We start from the raw sequence: 16,355 nt of genomic DNA on the forward strand, positions 1-16,355 counted from the left end.
ACCCGGGGCTGCTGGTCTTTCATGCAAACGCACGCTAGGCCCGGCCGCCTCCGAGGTGCCTGGGAGTCTACGGCAGAGGGCGACTCCGAGTCAGCGGGGGAGCTGCCGAGCAGCGCTCTTTCCGACGGACCCTTTCGGGGCATCGCTTCTCGGCCTTTTGGCTAAGATCAAGTGTAGTATCTGTTCTTATCAGTTTAATATCTGATACGTCCTCTATCTGGGGACCATATATTAAATTGATTTTTGGAACAGGGAGATGGAATGGGAGCTTGCTCTGTCCACTCCACGCATCAACCTGGTATTGCAGTACCTCCAGGACTGGTGCACTTCCCCACTCGGGGAAAACAAAGCTGTCAAAAAGAAAGACTTGGGCGATTCTTGAAAAAGAAGAGCACACACGGCAAAATATATCTGTACTTATGCAAATTATTTTTTTTATTTATTTATTTTTTTTTTTCCCTTTCTTCCTTCTTTTTTGTTTAGATGTCCTGTTGAACATTCCGTGTCTTGGAGCAAGTTGTCGGAAGGAAAAAAGTCTGCCGTTTGGCTCCTTTTTCAGGGGAGCCGCCAGCCAGCCAGCCAGCCAGCCAGCCAGCCAGCCAGCCAGCCAGCCAGGAGGAGGAGGAGAGCATGGGGGACACTGTCCTTGCCCTGCTTCCTTCCTTCCTTCCTTCCTCGCCCCTGCCGGCCCCGAACGGCCACGAACGGCCAAGCCTTATCTAAGGTGGGCGCTCGGAGGAGCCTGCCCCCCGGGCAGCTCGGGGTGACTTTGGGCCCTGGCAGCGAGGCTGCTGGAGATGTGGGGGCGGAGCCATGCAAAAACGGACCCGGGGCTGCTGGTCTTTCATGCAAACGCACGCTAGGCCCGGCCGCCTCCGAGGTGCCTGGGAGTCTACGGCAGAGGGCGACTCCGAGTCAGCGGGGGAGCTGCCGAGCAGCGCTCTTTCCGACGGACCCTTTCGGGGCATCGCTTCTCGGCCTTTTGGCTAAGATCAAGTGTAGTATCTGTTCTTATCAGTTTAATATCTGATACGTCCTCTATCTGGGGACCATATATTAAATTGATTTTTGGAACAGGGAGATGGAATGGGAGCTTGCTCTGTCCACTCCACGCATCAACCTGGTATTGCAGTACCTCCAGGACTGGTGCACTTCCCCACTCGGGGAAAACAAAGCTGTCAAAAAGAAAGACTTGGGCGATTCTTGAAAAAGAAGAGCACACACGGCAAAATATATCTGTACTTATGCAAATTATTTTTTTTATTTATTTATTTTTTTTTTTCCCTTTCTTCCTTCTTTTTTGTTTAGATGTCCTGTTGAACATTCCGTGTCTTGGAGCAAGTTGTCGGAAGGAAAAAAGTCTGCCGTTTGGCTCCTTTTTCAGGGGAGCCGCCAGCCAGCCAGCCAGCCAGCCAGCCAGCCAGCCAGCCAGCCAGCCGGAGGAGGAGGAGAGCATGGGGGACACTGTCCTTGCCCTGCTTCCTTCCTTCCTTCCTTCCTCGCCCCTGCCGGCCCCGAACGGCCACGAACGGCCAAGCCTTATCTAAGGTGGGCGCTCGGAGGAGCCTGCCCCCCGGGCAGCTCGGGGTGACTTTGGGCCCTGGCAGCGAGGCTGCTGGAGATGTGGGGGCGGAGCCATGCAAAAACGGACCCGGGGCTGCTGGTCTTTCATGCAAACGCACGCTAGGCCCGGCCGCCTCCGAGGTGCCTGGGAGTCTACGGCAGAGGGCGACTCCGAGTCAGCGGGGGAGCTGCCGAGCAGCGCTCTTTCCGACGGACCCTTTCGGGGCATCGCTTCTCGGCCTTTTGGCTAAGATCAAGTGTAGTATCTGTTCTTATCAGTTTAATATCTGATACGTCCTCTATCTGGGGACCATATATTAAATTGATTTTTGGAACAGGGAGATGGAATGGGAGCTTGCTCTGTCCACTCCACGCATCAACCTGGTATTGCAGTACCTCCAGGACTGGTGCACTTCCCCACTCGGGGAAAACAAAGCTGTCAAAAAGAAAGACTTGGGCGATTCTTGAAAAAGAAGAGCACACACGGCAAAATATATCTGTACTTATGCAAATTATTTTTTTTATTTATTTATTTTTTTTTTTCCCTTTCTTCCTTCTTTTTTGTTTAGATGTCCTGTTGAACATTCCGTGTCTTGGAGCAAGTTGTCGGAAGGAAAAAAGTCTGCCGTTTGGCTCCTTTTTCAGGGGAGCCGCCAGCCAGCCAGCCAGCCAGCCAGCCAGCCAGCCAGCCAGCCAGCCAGCCGGAGGAGGAGGAGAGCATGGGGGACACTGTCCTTGCCCTGCTTCCTTCCTTCCTTCCTTCCTCGCCCCTGCCGGCCCCGAACGGCCACGAACGGCCAAGCCTTATCTAAGGTGGGCGCTCGGAGGAGCCTGCCCCCCGGGCAGCTCGGGGTGACTTTGGGCCCTGGCAGCGAGGCTGCTGGAGATGTGGGGGCGGAGCCATGCAAAAACGGACCCGGGGCTGCTGGTCTTTCATGCAAACGCACGCTAGGCCCGGCCGCCTCCGAGGTGCCTGGGAGTCTACGGCAGAGGGCGACTCCGAGTCAGCGGGGGAGCTGCCGAGCAGCGCTCTTTCCGACGGACCCTTTCGGGGCATCGCTTCTCGGCCTTTTGGCTAAGATCAAGTGTAGTATCTGTTCTTATCAGTTTAATATCTGATACGTCCTCTATCTGGGGACCATATATTAAATTGATTTTTGGAACAGGGAGATGGAATGGGAGCTTGCTCTGTCCACTCCACGCATCAACCTGGTATTGCAGTACCTCCAGGACTGGTGCACTTCCCCACTCGGGGAAAACAAAGCTGTCAAAAAAAAGACTTGGGCGATTCTTGAAAAAGAAGAGCACACACGGCAAAATATATCTGTACTTATGCAAATTATTTTTTTTATTTATTTATTTTTTTTTTTCCCTTTCTTCCTTCTTTTTTGTTTAGATGTCCTGTTGAACATTCCGTGTCTTGGAGCAAGTTGTCGGAAGGAAAAAAGTCTGCCGTTTGGCTCCTTTTTCAGGGGAGCCGCCAGCCAGCCAGCCAGCCAGCCAGCCAGCCAGCCAGCCAGCCAGCCAGCCGGAGGAGGAGGAGAGCATGGGGGACACTGTCCTTGCCCTGCTTCCTTCCTTCCTTCCTTCCTCGCCCCTGCCGGCCCCGAACGGCCACGAACGGCCAAGCCTTATCTAAGGTGGGCGCTCGGAGGAGCCTGCCCCCCGGGCAGCTCGGGGTGACTTTGGGCCCTGGCAGCGAGGCTGCTGGAGATGTGGGGGCGGAGCCATGCAAAAACGGACCCGGGGCTGCTGGTCTTTCATGCAAACGCACGCTAGGCCCGGCCGCCTCCGAGGTGCCTGGGAGTCTACGGCAGAGGGCGACTCCGAGTCAGCGGGGGAGCTGCCGAGCAGCGCTCTTTCCGACGGACCCTTTCGGGGCATCGCTTCTCGGCCTTTTGGCTAAGATCAAGTGTAGTATCTGTTCTTATCAGTTTAATATCTGATACGTCCTCTATCTGGGGACCATATATTAAATTGATTTTTGGAACAGGGAGATGGAATGGGAGCTTGCTCTGTCCACTCCACGCATCAACCTGGTATTGCAGTACCTCCAGGACTGGTGCACTTCCCCACTCGGGGAAAACAAAGCTGTCAAAAAGAAAGACTTGGGCGATTCTTGAAAAAGAAGAGCACACACGGCAAAATATATCTGTACTTATGCAAATTATTTTTTTTATTTATTTATTTTTTTTTTTCCCTTTCTTCCTTCTTTTTTGTTTAGATGTCCTGTTGAACATTCCGTGTCTTGGAGCAAGTTGTCGGAAGGAAAAAAGTCTGCCGTTTGGCTCCTTTTTCAGGGGAGCCGCCAGCCAGCCAGCCAGCCAGCCAGCCAGCCAGCCAGCCAGCCAGCCAGCCGGAGGAGGAGGAGAGCATGGGGGACACTGTCCTTGCCCTGCTTCCTTCCTTCCTTCCTTCCTCGCCCCTGCCGGCCCCGAACGGCCACGAACGGCCAAGCCTTATCTAAGGTGGGCGCTCGGAGGAGCCTGCCCCCCGGGCAGCTCGGGGTGACTTTGGGCCCTGGCAGCGAGGCTGCTGGAGATGTGGGGGCGGAGCCATGCAAAAACGGACCCGGGGCTGCTGGTCTTTCATGCAAACGCACGCTAGGCCCGGCCGCCTCCGAGGTGCCTGGGAGTCTACGGCAGAGGGCGACTCCGAGTCAGCGGGGGAGCTGCCGAGCAGCGCTCTTTCCGACGGACCCTTTCGGGGCATCGCTTCTCGGCCTTTTGGCTAAGATCAAGTGTAGTATCTGTTCTTATCAGTTTAATATCTGATACGTCCTCTATCTGGGGACCATATATTAAATTGATTTTTGGAACAGGGAGATGGAATGGGAGCTTGCTCTGTCCACTCCACGCATCAACCTGGTATTGCAGTACCTCCAGGACTGGTGCACTTCCCCACTCGGGGAAAACAAAGCTGTCAAAAAGAAAGACTTGGGCGATTCTTGAAAAAGAAGAGCACACACGGCAAAATATATCTGTACTTATGCAAATTATTTTTTTTATTTATTTATTTTTTTTTTTCCCTTTCTTCCTTCTTTTTTGTTTAGATGTCCTGTTGAACATTCCGTGTCTTGGAGCAAGTTGTCGGAAGGAAAAAAGTCTGCCGTTTGGCTCCTTTTTCAGGGGAGCCGCCAGCCAGCCAGCCAGCCAGCCAGCCAGCCAGCCAGCCAGCCAGCCAGCCGGAGGAGGAGGAGAGCATGGGGGACACTGTCCTTGCCCTGCTTCCTTCCTTCCTTCCTTCCTCGCCCCTGCCGGCCCCGAACGGCCACGAACGGCCAAGCCTTATCTAAGGTGGGCGCTCGGAGGAGCCTGCCCCCCGGGCAGCTCGGGGTGACTTTGGGCCCTGGCAGCGAGGCTGCTGGAGATGTGGGGGCGGAGCCATGCAAAAACGGACCCGGGGCTGCTGGTCTTTCATGCAAACGCACGCTAGGCCCGGCCGCCTCCGAGGTGCCTGGGAGTCTACGGCAGAGGGCGACTCCGAGTCAGCGGGGGAGCTGCCGAGCAGCGCTCTTTCCGACGGACCCTTTCGGGGCATCGCTTCTCGGCCTTTTGGCTAAGATCAAGTGTAGTATCTGTTCTTATCAGTTTAATATCTGATACGTCCTCTATCTGGGGACCATATATTAAATTGATTTTTGGAACAGGGAGATGGAATGGGAGCTTGCTCTGTCCACTCCACGCATCAACCTGGTATTGCAGTACCTCCAGGACTGGTGCACTTCCCCACTCGGGGAAAACAAAGCTGTCAAAAAGAAAGACTTGGGCGATTCTTGAAAAAGAAGAGCACACACGGCAAAATATATCTGTACTTATGCAAATTATTTTTTTTATTTATTTATTTTTTTTTTTCCCTTTCTTCCTTCTTTTTTAAAAACTGGAAACACTGATTTTTGCAATCACAGGAGAACAGACCCTGACGTTCGAATCCATCTTGACAGGGATACAGGAGGGAGGAGGGAAACAAGAGAAAATTCTTTTTCACCAAATTACATCAGCAACGAAAGAAGCCTTATGGAAGGCCAGAACATTACTAGTGCTACAGCACAAAAACATCACTCCAGAGGAGTGTGTAAAGTTAGCGTTGTGTTTTTTATACACATATTACTGTCTTGATGCCAAAGTCAAGGGCAAACAAGAGGCACAAAACATTTGGCAACAAGACAACTGGAGAACGTTAACTATTTAACTAATCTGGGTTAGGGAGAGCAGTTTGCTCAAAGTCTTTCTTTTTGACAGTTTTTTAACCAAATTCAATTTTAATTCGTGAAAATCTTTTAATTCGAGAACTAATTGGCGTATAGTCGCAAGTAGTATATACTACTTTGCTGGAGGAAAGGGACGGTTGACGGACCCTTTCGGGGCATCGCTTCTCGGCCTTTTGGCTAAGATCAAGTGTAGTATCTGTTCTTATCAGTTTAATATCTGATACGTCCTCTATCTGGGGACCATATATTAAATTGATTTTTGGAACAGGGAGATGGAATGGGAGCTTGCTCTGTCCACTCCACGCATCAACCTGGTATTGCAGTACCTCCAGGACTGGTGCACTTCCCCACTCGGGGAAAACAAAGCTGTCAAAAAGAAAGACTTGGGCGATTCTTGAAAAAGAAGAGCACACACGGCAAAATATATCTGTACTTATGCAAATTATTTTTTTTATTTATTTATTTTTTTTTTTCCCTTTCTTCCTTCTTTTTTGTTTAGATGTCCTGTTGAACATTCCGTGTCTTGGAGCAAGTTGTCGGAAGGAAAAAAGTCTGCCGTTTGGCTCCTTTTTCAGGGGAGCCGCCAGCCAGCCAGCCAGCCAGCCAGCCAGCCAGCCAGCCAGCCAGCCAGCCGGAGGAGGAGGAGAGCATGGGGGACACTGTCCTTGCCCTGCTTCCTTCCTTCCTTCCTTCCTCGCCCCTGCCGGCCCCGAACGGCCACGAACGGCCAAGCCTTATCTAAGGTGGGCGCTCGGAGGAGCCTGCCCCCCGGGCAGCTCGGGGTGACTTTGGGCCCTGGCAGCGAGGCTGCTGGAGATGTGGGGGCGGAGCCATGCAAAAACGGACCCGGGGCTGCTGGTCTTTCATGCAAACGCACGCTAGGCCCGGCCGCCTCCGAGGTGCCTGGGAGTCTACGGCAGAGGGCGACTCCGAGTCAGCGGGGGAGCTGCCGAGCAGCGCTCTTTCCGACGGACCCTTTCGGGGCATCGCTTCTCGGCCTTTTGGCTAAGATCAAGTGTAGTATCTGTTCTTATCAGTTTAATATCTGATACGTCCTCTATCTGGGGACCATATATTAAATTGATTTTTGGAACAGGGAGATGGAATGGGAGCTTGCTCTGTCCACTCCACGCATCAACCTGGTATTGCAGTACCTCCAGGACTGGTGCACTTCCCCACTCGGGGAAAACAAAGCTGTCAAAAAGAAAGACTTGGGCGATTCTTGAAAAAGAAGAGCACACACGGCAAAATATATCTGTACTTATGCAAATTATTTTTTTTATTTATTTATTTTTTTTTTTCCCTTTCTTCCTTCTTTTTTGTTTAGATGTCCTGTTGAACATTCCGTGTCTTGGAGCAAGTTGTCGGAAGGAAAAAAGTCTGCCGTTTGGCTCCTTTTTCAGGGGAGCCGCCAGCCAGCCAGCCAGCCAGCCAGCCAGCCAGCCAGCCAGCCAGCCAGCCGGAGGAGGAGGAGAGCATGGGGGACACTGTCCTTGCCCTGCTTCCTTCCTTCCTTCCTTCCTCGCCCCTGCCGGCCCCGAACGGCCACGAACGGCCAAGCCTTATCTAAGGTGGGCGCTCGGAGGAGCCTGCCCCCCGGGCAGCTCGGGGTGACTTTGGGCCCTGGCAGCGAGGCTGCTGGAGATGTGGGGGCGGAGCCATGCAAAAACGGACCCGGGGCTGCTGGTCTTTCATGCAAACGCACGCTAGGCCCGGCCGCCTCCGAGGTGCCTGGGAGTCTACGGCAGAGGGCGACTCCGAGTCAGCGGGGGAGCTGCCGAGCAGCGCTCTTTCCGACGGACCCTTTCGGGGCATCGCTTCTCGGCCTTTTGGCTAAGATCAAGTGTAGTATCTGTTCTTATCAGTTTAATATCTGATACGTCCTCTATCTGGGGACCATATATTAAATTGATTTTTGGAACAGGGAGATGGAATGGGAGCTTGCTCTGTCCACTCCACGCATCAACCTGGTATTGCAGTACCTCCAGGACTGGTGCACTTCCCCACTCGGGGAAAACAAAGCTGTCAAAAAGAAAGACTTGGGCGATTCTTGAAAAAGAAGAGCACACACGGCAAAATATATCTGTACTTATGCAAATTATTTTTTTTATTTATTTATTTTTTTTTTTCCCTTTCTTCCTTCTTTTTTGTTTAGATGTCCTGTTGAACATTCCGTGTCTTGGAGCAAGTTGTCGGAAGGAAAAAAGTCTGCCGTTTGGCTCCTTTTTCAGGGGAGCCGCCAGCCAGCCAGCCAGCCAGCCAGCCAGCCAGCCAGCCAGCCAGCCAGCCGGAGGAGGAGGAGAGCATGGGGGACACTGTCCTTGCCCTGCTTCCTTCCTTCCTTCCTTCCTCGCCCCTGCCGGCCCCGAACGGCCACGAACGGCCAAGCCTTATCTAAGGTGGGCGCTCGGAGGAGCCTGCCCCCCGGGCAGCTCGGGGTGACTTTGGGCCCTGGCAGCGAGGCTGCTGGAGATGTGGGGGCGGAGCCATGCAAAAACGGACCCGGGGCTGCTGGTCTTTCATGCAAACGCACGCTAGGCCCGGCCGCCTCCGAGGTGCCTGGGAGTCTACGGCAGAGGGCGACTCCGAGTCAGCGGGGGAGCTGCCGAGCAGCGCTCTTTCCGACGGACCCTTTCGGGGCATCGCTTCTCGGCCTTTTGGCTAAGATCAAGTGTAGTATCTGTTCTTATCAGTTTAATATCTGATACGTCCTCTATCTGGGGACCATATATTAAATTGATTTTTGGAACAGGGAGATGGAATGGGAGCTTGCTCTGTCCACTCCACGCATCAACCTGGTATTGCAGTACCTCCAGGACTGGTGCACTTCCCCACTCGGGGAAAACAAAGCTGTCAAAAAGAAAGACTTGGGCGATTCTTGAAAAAGAAGAGCACACACGGCAAAATATATCTGTACTTATGCAAATTATTTTTTTTATTTATTTATTTTTTTTTTTCCCTTTCTTCCTTCTTTTTTGTTTAGATGTCCTGTTGAACATTCCGTGTCTTGGAGCAAGTTGTCGGAAGGAAAAAAGTCTGCCGTTTGGCTCCTTTTTCAGGGGAGCCGCCAGCCAGCCAGCCAGCCAGCCAGCCAGCCAGCCAGCCAGCCAGCCAGCCGGAGGAGGAGGAGAGCATGGGGGACACTGTCCTTGCCCTGCTTCCTTCCTTCCTTCCTTCCTCGCCCCTGCCGGCCCCGAACGGCCACGAACGGCCAAGCCTTATCTAAGGTGGGCGCTCGGAGGAGCCTGCCCCCCGGGCAGCTCGGGGTGACTTTGGGCCCTGGCAGCGAGGCTGCTGGAGATGTGGGGGCGGAGCCATGCAAAAACGGACCCGGGGCTGCTGGTCTTTCATGCAAACGCACGCTAGGCCCGGCCGCCTCCGAGGTGCCTGGGAGTCTACGGCAGAGGGCGACTCCGAGTCAGCGGGGGAGCTGCCGAGCAGCGCTCTTTCCGACGGACCCTTTCGGGGCATCGCTTCTCGGCCTTTTGGCTAAGATCAAGTGTAGTATCTGTTCTTATCAGTTTAATATCTGATACGTCCTCTATCTGGGGACCATATATTAAATTGATTTTTGGAACAGGGAGATGGAATGGGAGCTTGCTCTGTCCACTCCACGCATCAACCTGGTATTGCAGTACCTCCAGGACTGGTGCACTTCCCCACTCGGGGAAAACAAAGCTGTCAAAAAGAAAGACTTGGGCGATTCTTGAAAAAGAAGAGCACACACGGCAAAATATATCTGTACTTATGCAAATTATTTTTTTTATTTATTTATTTTTTTTTTTCCCTTTCTTCCTTCTTTTTTGTTTAGATGTCCTGTTGAACATTCCGTGTCTTGGAGCAAGTTGTCGGAAGGAAAAAAGTCTGCCGTTTGGCTCCTTTTTCAGGGGAGCCGCCAGCCAGCCAGCCAGCCAGCCAGCCAGCCAGCCGGAGGAGGAGGAGAGCATGGGGGACACTGTCCTTGCCCTGCTTCCTTCCTTCCTTCCTTCCTCGCCCCTGCCGGCCCCGAACGGCCACGAACGGCCAAGCCTTATCTAAGGTGGGCGCTCGGAGGAGCCTGCCCCCCGGGCAGCTCGGGGTGACTTTGGGCCCTGGCAGCGAGGCTGCTGGAGATGTGGGGGCGGAGCCATGCAAAAACGGACCCGGGGCTGCTGGTCTTTCATGCAAACGCACGCTAGGCCCGGCCGCCTCCGAGGTGCCTGGGAGTCTACGGCAGAGGGCGACTCCGAGTCAGCGGGGGAGCTGCCGAGCAGCGCTCTTTCCGACGGACCCTTTCGGGGCATCGCTTCTCGGCCTTTTGGCTAAGATCAAGTGTAGTATCTGTTCTTATCTTTTTTGATTTGAACTAATACTATTGGCACTGGTGATCATTTCTGGCGCATAGGTGGATTTATGCTGGGGAATTTATTCTCCTAACACCTTACCCAGGATCCTTTTTGGACTCGGCCCTTTGAGGTGGGGATTTATGCTTGGTTGCTTGCAGCCATAACCCACTTCCTAGCGCTTGGCAGGACAAAAAGTGACCCAGTAGGACTCGGAGTGCGATTTCCGAATTTTCGCGGGCTTTTTGGCTCATTTTTCAGGGGAGCTGGAAAGGCAAAATCGAGCAGGGGCCATCCTAGACATGGCAGAGAGCTCAGGGCAGCAAGGCGAAGCGCTGGCCCAGGGGGGACAAGGCCCCCACGATGACTCCATGGAAGTGGGGCCGGCGCTAGCGGCAGAGACACCCAGCAGGGGGGAACCGGCGACAGGGGCCGGGCGAAAACCAGCGACAGGGGCTGGGAACACCCCGACCCCCCTGCCCAGGGGAATCCCAACAGCAGGGGCTGGGGGGATACCGGCAACAGGGGCCGGAAGAGCTGGAAAAGGAGACCCAGGGACCCAGGCGGGGGCACCCCCAACAGCGGGAAAAGGCGGCAGCGAGGCACAGCCCGGCCACCCCAGTACAGCTGGAGGGAAAGGAGGCGCCTCACCGGGAACCAGCGGGACCCAACCAGCGGCCGGAGGCCCAGGACCAGGGCAGAAAGACAAGCCTGGGACCTCCGGCAAGGCGACAGGGGCCAAGCCAGACCCCCAGGGCAAGGCGACAGGGGCCAAACCCGGGGGACACGGCTCGGCCTGGGCGAGCAAGCCCTACCCCTTGAACCACCGGATGAAACAGACCATCCGGATGCAGGTCAAGGAGGTCGACGGCAAGCGGGCAATGCTTGACCGCAAGATGTGCTGGGACAAGGTGGTTCTGGGAGCAGGGGTAAGCCCCAGCGAGGTCCTAAGCTTCCAGGACTACCTGTCATGCGGGGTCTTCCTCCTAACATTCATCTCGCAGGCCCTCTGCGAGAAATATTGGGACATCTTCCAAGGGAAGAAAAAGGAGGCCCCGTACAGCACGTTCGAGATGGAGACGCAACGGGAGTCACGGGAGAGAAGGATAACGATAGAGATGACCAACCCGCACGTCTCAGAATCGGACATAGGCGCCCTGCTGAAGCGGTATGGCACCATCAAGGATGGGCCCACCAAAATCAGGGACGCCAATGGGGTTTGGAACACCTCATGGAGGGCCACGCTAGAACTCGAACAGGGCTTCGGAGGTCGGGATGACCTAAAGCACCTGCCATCGGTGTTCTACCTCGGAGCAGATGAAGGGAGGATAAGGTACCAGGGACAACCCTTCACCTGCAGGAAATGCAATGGCGAGGGACACAAAGCCAACGCATGCCCCCAGCCATTCTGCCGGAAATGCAGGGGGACAGACCACGACACATACGAGTGCACGGGGCAGAAAAGATGTAACTTCTGCGGCACACAAGGGCACACGTACTACGGGTGCCCGTTCTCGGCCAAGTCATACGCCCAGGTGGCAAGCGGTGCAGTCAAGGGGCTGCAGCCGACCGGTAGGCCAATGACTGAGGCGGCTAAGGCACCGCCTAGAGATAGGAGAACAGTCATAAGCAAAAAAGCCTCGGACGGACTGATGACCCTGATGACGGAGATCAGGAACGAGGGCCTGGAAAGAGAACGGGCACAGCAGGCACAGCAGGCACAGGAAAAGGCTAACCCGAGCAAGGCACACCCGGAGAAAGCGGCAACCCCGCAGACCCGGGCAAAGCCGAGCACGGCAGAGCCAACCCCCGGACCAACCCTGGTCGCCACGATACCAACAGAGCCGGAAGGACCAACCCTGGTCGCCGCGGCACCGGCAACACCGAAGGCAGCTGGAACCCCGACCCCAGCCCCAGAGCCGGAGAAACCAACCCTGGTCGCCGCGGCACCGGCAAAACCGGAGGTAGCTGGAACCACCACCCCAGCTCCTCAGGCCCCAGCCACGGGGCCACCCGAGGCAGAGGAGGAGGCGACAGCACCCGAAACGACAGGGGCAGCTGTACCACAAGCCCCTCACACAAGGGCCACGATACATCCCCACCCCCCCAAAGTGGAAGACCTCTCAGACCCCGAAGACCAAGGGAATGGCCGGGCAAAAGGGAAGAGAAGGTCCAAGCTAAGGAGGGACAGAAAGGGGAAGCAGGCAAAGGATGGGTCTGGCAGACTCAGGAGTAGGAGCAGGTCCGACCGCGAAGCTGCGTCAGAGCAGGCTGACGAGGAAAGCGGGAAGGAGAGCCCCGTGCGGCTCTCCCGGGCCATGAAGAGGATGGCCCTGCAAACCAGGGCAGACCTCCTCAAAGGAAACGAGGCAGGAGCAAGAGAAGAGGTGGTGGTGATCCCCAGCTCGGACTCCGAGGAGGAGGACGACGACTGCACACCCCTCAGCGAGATCGCGCTCCTGCACCAGAGGCTAAAGACGATAGAAATGCTGCAGAGCCTGGAGAGGCCAAGCAGCTGGGAATCGGACAAGGATAAGGAAGGGCCGGGCCCAGACTCGGACTCAGACGGAATGGAACTCGAGGGGGAGGGATGTCCGGAGCAGGATTGACCCAAGATCCGAACAAGAACACCCCCTCAGAGAACCAGAACCCGTAGCTTACGCATTGCAAGATGGCCATATCACTGCTCACCTTGAATGTCAGAAGCTTGAAGGATAGGACCCGAAGGGCAGGCACAATGAGCTTTCTGGCAGCCCAGAATTGCGATGTGTGCTTCGCCCAAGAATGTGGAATACCGTATGACCGGTCGTACAAACAACTCGAGGCAGAGTGGAGTCACGGGCCGTCCTTCTGGTCAGGAGGGAACGACTGCAAATCCTCAGGTGTGGCCATCCTTGTAAGGGGAAGGCACTTCACAGCTGAATCAGTAACAGAGCAGGTGAACGGCAGAGTGCTGTCCGTCGACGGCTCATGGGCAGGAGAACCCGTACGGCTGATCAATGTGTATGCCCCCCCGACCAAGAATGAAAGGTTAGAAGTCTTCGAAAACCTGAGACTGCTGCTCGTTACCTCCAGGACCATCCTGATGGGGGGTGACTTCAACTGCACAATCGAGGAGGGCGGACGCACGGGCCCCGGCTCTGCAGGAATGGACGCGACGTCCCGGCTGCTCCGGGGGATTGTCGAGGAGTCCTCCCTGAGGGATGTCATCGGAGACATGGGGGCGAACGCCAGGAACTACTCCTGGAGTCGGCCCGATGGCTCTGTGCGCTCCAGGATCGACTTCGTCTTCACCTCCCAGACGGTAAAGCCGGTACAAAGCTCCATGGTTGCCGTACACTTCACCGACCACAGAGCAATCAGCTTCACAGGGGAACTTTCGGGGAAGTTCCCAGCCGGGCCGGGATCCTGGAAGCTGAACTGCACGCTGCTGGAAAGCGAAGAGGCTAAGGCAAACCTCAGGCTAGCATACGCAGAGTGGAGGAGCATGAAGGACTGCTTTCAATCCACAGGGGAGTGGTGGGAGTGGGTCAAGACCCAAGTGCGGAGCTTCTTCCAGGGTGTCAGCAGGGCTGCGGCACGGGAAAAGAAGAGGACATTCAGGGCCCTGCAATCGCGGTTGCAGGGACTGTACGACCTCGAGCTCAGGGGCTGGGACGTGCAAGACGACCTAGAGGAAACCAGGAGAGGTCTAGACAACCACTTCCAGGCGGAAGCTAGGAAAGTCATGTTCCGTTCCAGGGTCGAGCGACTTGAGAAGGACGAAAAATGCAACGCATTTTTCTTCAAGAAGCTACACTCCACTACCACACCCCTACTGGAACTTCGGGACCCAGAGGGAAACCTCCAAGACGAGAAAGAGCTGGTGATGAAGGTCGTCACAGACTTCTACAGCAGCCTCTACTCGCCTAAGGTGTCGGAGAGAGCCCAGGCAGACAAGTTCCTGGCTGGGATCTCGAGGACACTGGGACCGGAGGAAAGAGAGGGCCTGAACGCTCCCTTCACGCTGGGGGAGCTGCACCAGGCGGCCACCTCCTTCAAACGCGGCAAGACCCCGGGCTGTGACGGGCTCCCAGTGGAACTCTACACCGAACTCTGGGACCAGATCGGACCGGACTTGCTTGCGTTATATGAGGAGATGGCGGAGAAGGGCAGCATGCCACGGACCCTGAGGGAAGGTACGATTGCCCTCTTGTACAAGCAAAAGGGAGAGAGAGATGACCTCAAGAACTGGAGACCCATCTCGCTCCTAAACGTGGACTACAAGATCCTGGCAAAAGTGATGGCAAACCGGCTCAAGAAGGTAATCGGGAAGCTAGTCCACCCGGACCAGTCGTGCGGGATACCAGGGCGCCAGATAGCGGACAGCTTGGCCCTGGTCAGAGACACGATCGAGTACGTCAGGGACCGCAGGGTCCGAGCGGCCCTGGTAAGCCTCGATCAGGAAAAGGCTTTCGATAGAGTGTCCCACGAGTTCATGGACCGTGCCCTGCGAGCGATGGGTCTGGGAGACTTCTTCTGTGACATGGTGCGGACCATGTACCGAGACATCTTCAGCAGCGCAATGGTAAACGGGTGGAAGGCAGACTCCTTCCCGGTGGAGTCGGGTGTCAGACAGGGCTGCCCACTCTCACCCTTGCTGTTCGTCTGCGTCATCGAGCTTCTGGCGGAACACATCCGGCAAGACAAGGGCATACGAGGGGTGAAAGTTCCGGGCAGCGAAGGCAAGGGGGAAGTGAAGTGCTCCCTGTACATGGACGACGTTACCGTCTTCTGCACAGACGGGTGCTCGGTCAAGGCCCTCGTAAGGACCTGCGAGGACTTCGGCAAGGCGACAGGGGCCAAGATAAACTGCACCAAGTCAGAGGCCATGCTCTTCGGAGACTGGGATCCAGTGTACGACCCTCTGCCCTTCCCCATCAGACCGGCCCACATGAAAATCCTGGGTGTGTGGTTCGGCTACGAAGGGGCCGCAAAAAGGTCATGGGATGAACGCGTGGCGAAAGCCAAACAAAAACTAGGGCTATGGAGCTTGCGGAAGCTGACCATAGAGGGGAAGACGCTGGCTCTGGCAAACGACGTGCTCCCGGTCCTACAGTACCTGGCACAGGTCTGGCCGGTGCCGAAGTCCACCGCAAAAACCATCACGAGGATGGTATTCTACTTCATCTGGAACTCCAAGATGGATAGGGTGAAGAGAGCAACCATGATCAAGACACACGACAAAGGCGGGAAGGGGGTGCCGGACATCCCCACCATGCTGAGAGGCTTCTTCACCTGCAACTGCGTGAGGCTCACGCTGAGGAGCAGTGATGAAAGTCACGTAGGCTTCCTGATGGCCCGCTTCTTCCTACTCCCGGTATGGCGGAGGCTGGGATGGGTAGTGTGGGACACCAGGATCCCCTACAACTGGACGGCCCCCTGGTACTATGCCGAGGCGGAGCGTTTTGTACGGGAATTCCAGCTGGAGGCGGCGGCGCCGGACCAGTGGAAGAATGGGGCCATCCACAAAAGCATTCGTGACAGGGACGTTTGCGAGCAGATCAGGACCCTATCATCAGAGGCCGCAGAGCGCGTATGGGGCAATGTGGCATCGAAACGGCTCACGAACAAGCACAAAGACGTAGCCTGGATGGCCATCCAGGGGGGTCTGCCGGTGCGAGCGTTCATGCACGCCAGAGGTCTCAACCGCTTCAAAAACTGCCCCCGGGGCTGCACGGCGGACGAGACAGAGTACCACCTCCTCTGGGATTGCCCCTACGCACGCAACTTGATGCGGGACTTGGCCACAGAACTAGGGGGCAAGATCCCGACAGCAAACATCAATGCCGACGCAGTGATGTACGGTTTGTTCCCGGGGACCCACGCACAGGAAGACATCCAGGCCTGCTGGAGAATCCTGTGCTGCGTAAAAGATGTGCTCCTATTTTCCAGAAACCGCCTGGTGGTAGGGAAGAAAGAGATGACGACGGAATCCTGCCGCCGGATGATCCACAGCCTCCTGAGAGACTACGCAATCATCGACGGGCCAGAGGACGACGACGACGACGGAGAGTGAGTAAATGTACATTTACACAACATGTTCTTGTGCTTTTTCTCAAACAGGACCCACCTCTGAGTGGAGAAAACGAAGGAATCGTTGGCCGCACGCGAGGCGGCATGACGAGGATACGTAAGTAATGTACAACATAACTTAACATGACCTGATTCCTTTCCAGAGGAAAAAGTCGACAAAGTCAGGCTCGGGCACAAGCGTCTAG

General features: G+C 55.5%; 12 non-coding genes and 1 pseudogene across 12 annotated transcripts; all 13 read left to right on the plus strand.

Annotated features, from left to right (window-relative positions):
- Positions 1–141: 141 nt before the first annotated feature.
- On the plus strand, positions 142–332 carry LOC138460127 (U2 spliceosomal RNA). The gene has a single exon (XR_011262895.1). It is a non-coding gene; the product is annotated as a U2 spliceosomal RNA (small nuclear RNA).
- Positions 333–966: 634 nt separating this feature from the next.
- Positions 967–1,157, plus strand: LOC138460129 (U2 spliceosomal RNA). Its single transcript, XR_011262897.1, has one exon. It is a non-coding gene; the product is annotated as a U2 spliceosomal RNA (small nuclear RNA).
- Positions 1,158–1,790: 633 nt separating this feature from the next.
- On the plus strand, positions 1,791–1,981 carry LOC138460130 (U2 spliceosomal RNA). Its single transcript, XR_011262899.1, has one exon. It is a non-coding gene; the product is annotated as a U2 spliceosomal RNA (small nuclear RNA).
- A 637-nt stretch (positions 1,982–2,618) lies between these two features.
- On the plus strand, positions 2,619–2,809 carry LOC138460131 (U2 spliceosomal RNA). The gene has a single exon (XR_011262900.1). It is a non-coding gene; the product is annotated as a U2 spliceosomal RNA (small nuclear RNA).
- A 636-nt stretch (positions 2,810–3,445) lies between these two features.
- LOC138460132 (U2 spliceosomal RNA) lies at positions 3,446–3,636 on the plus strand. The gene has a single exon (XR_011262901.1). It is a non-coding gene; the product is annotated as a U2 spliceosomal RNA (small nuclear RNA).
- Positions 3,637–4,273: 637 nt separating this feature from the next.
- LOC138460133 (U2 spliceosomal RNA) lies at positions 4,274–4,464 on the plus strand. Its single transcript, XR_011262902.1, has one exon. It is a non-coding gene; the product is annotated as a U2 spliceosomal RNA (small nuclear RNA).
- Positions 4,465–5,101: 637 nt separating this feature from the next.
- On the plus strand, positions 5,102–5,292 carry LOC138460134 (U2 spliceosomal RNA). The gene has a single exon (XR_011262903.1). It is a non-coding gene; the product is annotated as a U2 spliceosomal RNA (small nuclear RNA).
- A 638-nt stretch (positions 5,293–5,930) lies between these two features.
- On the plus strand, positions 5,931–6,121 carry LOC138460135 (U2 spliceosomal RNA). The gene has a single exon (XR_011262904.1). It is a non-coding gene; the product is annotated as a U2 spliceosomal RNA (small nuclear RNA).
- Positions 6,122–6,758: 637 nt separating this feature from the next.
- LOC138460137 (U2 spliceosomal RNA) lies at positions 6,759–6,949 on the plus strand. The gene has a single exon (XR_011262905.1). It is a non-coding gene; the product is annotated as a U2 spliceosomal RNA (small nuclear RNA).
- A 637-nt stretch (positions 6,950–7,586) lies between these two features.
- On the plus strand, positions 7,587–7,777 carry LOC138460138 (U2 spliceosomal RNA). The gene has a single exon (XR_011262906.1). It is a non-coding gene; the product is annotated as a U2 spliceosomal RNA (small nuclear RNA).
- Positions 7,778–8,414: 637 nt separating this feature from the next.
- LOC138460139 (U2 spliceosomal RNA) lies at positions 8,415–8,605 on the plus strand. The gene has a single exon (XR_011262907.1). It is a non-coding gene; the product is annotated as a U2 spliceosomal RNA (small nuclear RNA).
- A 637-nt stretch (positions 8,606–9,242) lies between these two features.
- Positions 9,243–9,433, plus strand: LOC138460141 (U2 spliceosomal RNA). Its single transcript, XR_011262910.1, has one exon. It is a non-coding gene; the product is annotated as a U2 spliceosomal RNA (small nuclear RNA).
- Positions 9,434–10,054: 621 nt separating this feature from the next.
- LOC138460407 (U2 spliceosomal RNA) lies at positions 10,055–10,209 on the plus strand (annotated as a pseudogene).
- The last annotated feature ends 6,146 nt before the right edge of the window (positions 10,210–16,355 follow it).

This window comes from Ambystoma mexicanum, chromosome 4p, assembly GCF_040938575.1.
Source record: "Ambystoma mexicanum isolate Mex_15411 chromosome 4p, UKY_AmexF1_1, whole genome shotgun sequence".
Lineage (NCBI taxonomy): Eukaryota > Metazoa > Chordata > Amphibia > Caudata > Ambystomatidae > Ambystoma > Ambystoma mexicanum.